Source organism: Procambarus clarkii, chromosome 30 (assembly GCF_040958095.1).
Source record: "Procambarus clarkii isolate CNS0578487 chromosome 30, FALCON_Pclarkii_2.0, whole genome shotgun sequence".
NCBI classification, from domain to species: domain Eukaryota; kingdom Metazoa; phylum Arthropoda; class Malacostraca; order Decapoda; family Cambaridae; genus Procambarus; species Procambarus clarkii.
The window spans coordinates 40,250,479-40,256,478 of record NC_091179.1 but is presented as its reverse complement, the minus strand read 5'-3'; positions in this window follow the sequence as shown (position 1 = coordinate 40,256,478).

Genomic DNA, 6,000 nt, shown 5'->3' with positions numbered 1-6,000 from the left:
ACAAATATTGGGATCAAAGAAGTCTTTAAATAACAAACCGACTCTCCTGTCTAATAACGATGGTCAGCTTTCAGCCTCTGATTCTGCTATTGAGTTCAATAGGTTCTTCTCTTCCATTGGTTCATCCCTTGCTAATGATATTCCATCTTCCAGTACTGACATTAAGGACTATCTTACAGGGAACTATCCCCAGTCTCTGTACCTAAAGCCTATTAATTCCATTGACGTCAATGAGATAATCCTTTCCCTTAAAACCAAGTCTGGTGCCCTTGAGGAGATACCAACTTTAATCTACAAAAAAGCCTCCATATCTTTAGCCCCTGCTATTGCTTTGCTCTTCAACAAGTCACTTGAACTCCAAACCTTTCCAGATATTCTAAAAAAAGCGAGAGTAACGCCTGTCCACAAATGTGGTGATCTCACAGATGTTAACAACTACAGACCTATATCAATCCTGCCAAACTTGTCAAAAATTTTTGAAAAACTAATCTATAAGCAGCTTTACTCATATCTAGCCAAACTCAATATACTTAGCCCTTGCTAATATGGCTTCAGGCCCAAAAAAAGCACTAACGATGCACTTATTAGTATGCTTAACTCGATTCATACAGCTCTTGATAAAAATGAGTTCCCTGTTGGGTTATTTGTGGACCTGCGTAAAGCTTTCGATACTGTCAACCACCAAAACCTTCTTCTTAAATTACATCATTATGGTGTCATAGGACACTCCCTACAATACCTCAAATCCTACCTTACTGACAGGCTCCAATGTGTTTCTGTGAATAATACAATTTCTCCCACCCTACCCATCAACATTGGTGTTCCTCAGGGCAGCATACTTGGCCCTCTCCTCTTTCTCATCTACATTAATGACCTTCCAAATGCCTCCCAACACCTCAAACCAATTCTATTTGCTGACGACACAACCTTCATTTACTCCAGTCCTGATCCCCTTGCTCTAAATGCCACAGTAAATACTGAGCTAAATAAAGTCCATCTGTGGCTAACTGCCAACAAACTCACCCTTAACATTGACAAAACTTTCTATATTCTGTTTGGCAATAAATCTTCTAATCAAATAAATCTCAAAATAAACAATACCCAAATTTGTAACCAATTAGATGGCAAATTCCGTGGCATTCTCATTGACCACAAGCTGAATTTCCAGGGACACATTCTAAACATATCAAAAAAAGTTTCAAAAACTTTGGGCATTCTTTCTAAGATCAGATATTATGTACCACGCCCTGCCCTGGTGACTCTCTATTACTTCCTTATCTATCCATATCTCAACTATGGTATTTGTGCTTGGGGCTCTACTACCCAAAATCACTTACGTCCTCTAATTACTCAACACAAAGCTGCTATTAGGACAATATCCAATTCTGGACCCAGACATCACTCGGTACCCCTACTCAAATCTCTGAATATGTTAGACATTAAGTCACTGCACATTCTCTCATGTGTATTATACATATATAAAACGCTAAACTATAATGCCAATCCTGATCTCAAAAGCTTCATAGAAGGTTGTAACAGAACCCATGAGCACCACACCAGAAATAAATACAGTTTTGATATTCCTAGAGTACGACTTAATCAAACCAGAAATGCTCTACAAATCAAGGGGCCCAGAATGTGGAATGACCTTCCCAACCATGTTAAAGACTGTACCTCTCTCAACGAGTTTAAGTTAAAAACGAAGCTATACCTAATAAATTCCCTGTAACCTACCTTACCCCTCTATTGTCAACCCATGTATGTTTTTTGTTTTTTTGTTTTTCAAATCAACGCTGTTTGAATGTAATTTTCTGTAATAATTTGTAATTGTATTTGTGCTGCTTTTTCAACAATGTTCCCCTCTCTTTTACCTCTATTTTTATTTGTACTCAACGCATTTTTTTCTTTTTACCCATTAGTTTTAAGCTTTAGTCATTAGTGTTTTTTCCTGCCCGAAACGCTTTGCGTAATTAGTGGCTTTAGGCATTGTATGTACTAGCTCTATCTATAAAGCCAACAAACTTTGTAAAATCTCTTTATGTATGTACCTTTACCTAAATAAAAATTATTATTATTATTATTATTATTATTACTGAACCTAAGACTAGAAACCAAGCTAACGTCGATTGAAATAAGGGTAAAAGGGATTGCTGCGTGTATGCTGACCAAGATATTGACTAGACCTAGAATCAGTTCACTTGAAGATATAATCACTGGAGCACTAACTCTGGACAGAAGAGCCTCCAATAGCAACAGGTGGACCCATTGTGCGATAAACACCATCAATACATTCGATATAACAAACACAGTCACTAAGAAGGGTGTCGACGAAATACATGCAGACTTTGTAATGCAAGCCCCTTGGGAATCTCTGCCAGCAGACTTTAAGATTATGGCTATTGAAGGAAAAAAGAACCAGACAAATCCTACTCTGCTACGTAACATTGCACAGATGCATATAGAAGCAAACTTGGCATCTGACAGCTTCACATACTTCACAGATGGATCAGTAGACCAGCAGGGGCAAGAAACCGGAGCTGCAGTTAAAGCAGGAAACTCTGTATATAGTTGGAAGCTCTCAAATGGGTGTTCGACTTTACAAACAGAGATGCTAGCCATTCAAAAGGCTTGGGAACATGCTCTTGCTGAACACCGACAACATGTTATCATACATACAGATTCGAGAACCGCCATTGAAACCTTGCAACAAGAACACATATGTGATAACATACATTTGATCACAAATGTCATATCAATAATGCAAACACTCAAACGACAAGGCCGACGGGTACTTATCAACTGGGTGCCAAGTCATGTGGGAATAATAGGAAATGACATTGCAGACGAAGCTGCAAAACTTGCAACTAAGAGAAGAAATGTAGACATTTACATACCACAGAGTCTATCACAGATTAAGAAAGTAATTAGAAACAGAGCAATGCAAAAGATGTACAATGACCACAACACAGCAGTTGCAACATCAGGATCTGCGGGTTGGTATAAGAATTCAACCAACTACGAACCACTTACTTTGATGAAAGGGAGCAGTAGAGCAACAGAAGTGCACTTACATCGCATCAGGCTTGGATACCCATGTGCATGGGAAATAGGCTTACAGGTTCCGGAAGATGAGAGGAAATGTCAACACTGTGGAGAAATGCCCGACAGACCACTGGAACATTATCTAACACAGTGCACAGTTACAAACCCATTAAGATTTCAACTTAGATTCAACAGAGCAGAAGAAGTTGTTAAACACATATGGCAAAATCTTACTGAAGCGACCATACGAGTAATAAATACTCATACTTCGCCTGTTGTATTCAGACTCTGTCGTCAGTTTAAAGAGAGGCTCCGAGCTCTCAAGGCTGTTGCAGGTTATCACTCAGGCTATGGTGCCAATGTCAGAATTGTCAAAATGATGTATCTTGCATACATCAGATCTTTAGTGGATTATGCTGCACCTTTGCTTGTTTTGATGCCTGAAAGAAAGCTTGGAGGGCTTGAAAAATTGCAGAACGAAGCCTTGAGGATAATCCTTGGGTGTCCTCGTACCACAAAGATACTTAATATGAAAAAGGAACTTAATATTCTGAGCGTTGTTGATCGTGTTACTGAAATTAACTGTCAAATTGGTATAAAAATGCTTAGGCTAACTCATCCTAATCCTTGCACAGAAGCCCTCCAGAATTTCTTTATTGAAGATCAGCATTGTTCCAAATGGATAACAAAAACTGGAACTCAACTCAGAATGTATGGGGTTCATGATTTGTACCAAGAGAAACAACAACGGCACTTTCCTGCACCGTGGGAGGTTACACCCTTTCCAGTTTTAATCCCTCCCTTTCCACCCAAGAAGCAAATTAGAGATCAGCCCAAGCTTCGTCTTGAGGCAAAGCTCAACGCCTTAAGCCATATTGATGCTCTGTCCACAGAGCATTCTCTCTCTCAAATTATATACACTGATGGTTCCCTACACCGCACCACGGGTGCAGCTGGAAGTGCAGTTGTCCTGACAATGGGCGATGGCCTATACTTTGAGTGGGGAGTCCGTATAAACAACTGGGCCTCTACCCTTCAGACTGAACTATTTGCCTTGATCCTTGCACAGAAATGTGTACAAGTCTCAAAACTTGATACATTAATTGTAAGTGACTCCTTATCATCCTTAAATGCTCTCAACTCTTTAAGACATAACTGTAACATGCTCGTGTCCGAAGCTAGACACAAATACAACAAAATTATTAAGGATGGTAACAGAGTCCATTTCATGTGGTCTCCATCTCATGTTGGCCTCCTAATGCATGATAGAGCTGATAAGTTAGCCAAAGAATCTGCCTTTAAAGGAGCCGTTGAGTGTAACCTTGGATTGTCAATGAGCAATCTGAGAGCAGCAGTACACCGAGAACTTCAACAAGATCTTGTAGATCTGAGGCAAAGTGAAATTGACACCAGTAATTCCATCTATCATCATACTATCATGCAAGAGGAGCCACACATCTATGGATCATCCAATAAAACCAGCAGACTTCTAGATGTTACTACTGCTCGGCTTAGACTCGGTTACAAGTATCTCTGGGAATTCTCATTATCTGCTGATGTAGACCTGACCAAATGTAAACTGTGTCAACAAAATTATTCGCACACCCTCCGTCACTATGTGATGGAGTGCGAAAAGATACGTGAATTTAGAGACAATTCTATAACCAATGTTCCAGCGATGTGTCAATATTTCATTCAAAATGATCTGCTACCAGAAATTTTAGCCAAATATCCCCAGTTTGCTAACTGTAGGTAGTAACTAAGTGATTGTAACCTATCCACCGCTTCCCACTGGATGGGGGGCGGTGTGCAGGACAAACATATAACTTGTGACACTAGCTCTCCACATATGTCAGTTGCTTAATTTAGAACCTGTACTTGAGGTCGATCTCGAACCCATTGTTGATGTGATGACTTATATTGAATTTTGTAACTAGCTCATCAAGATTGTAACTTGCTTAGCTAAATGAATTGTGGGGTTCTGTCCCTGAGCCCATTATGTGCCTCTGTAACCCTTTCCACTACCGCCCACAAGATGGGTATAGGGTGCATAATAAATGAACTAAACTAACTAACTTCGCCCAAGTAAAACAGAAACAAGCAACACTTAGTGGGCCAGCCAGAGGCTTAGGGGCCCGCGCAGGAATATCCCTGAAAAAAAAAACTTCCTCGAATGTATTCCATTTGTCTACTATTCTGACACTGAAAAATTCTTTCTAATGTCTCAATGGCTCATTTGGGCAATCAATTTCCACTTGTATTCCCTATTGAGTGTGGCCCTGGTGTTAAGGGGCACTTCACACCAGGGGTTGTGAAGCTTGCGAGATGCGGAGATTAAATGAACTTACTACCAGCTTTTTATTTACACTGGAATTCTCACGGTTATATATGATTCGGCCAGTCCCCTTAGAATTTGCCTTAATGTCGCTAAAAAAAGTGTAAATATTGACAACATCTCAAGGATACAAGACACTCCGTACATTGACAACATCGCACACTAATATTTTTATCACTTCGGACACCAGCTTTCGACGTTTCGCATATGTGTACGTGTTCCATATTAAAACGACAATATAATGCTATTAACAATTAAAATCTTCTATTTAACAGGCATATAGTTATTAAATGAAGTTTAGTGATGTAATAGACATAATCCGGAGTTGGTAATATTGGTAAGGACGCCGCCCGCCAGCGTAAACACAACACACCCGAATGCCCACAAACACGATACAACGCACAAAACACAACACTTTTGTCAGTTTTTGGATAAACTCCTTTTATATTTATTATGTGAGAGTTATACATGTATAAAATGATAACTATTGTAGCGAGTTAATCTTATACTCGCTCCATTATCAGTTATAGCATAACTGTCCGTTATAATGTTATAGCATAACATTATCTTATAGCATAACTAATTAACATTAATTACAGAAGCTACAATCCTTTCCCCAATTA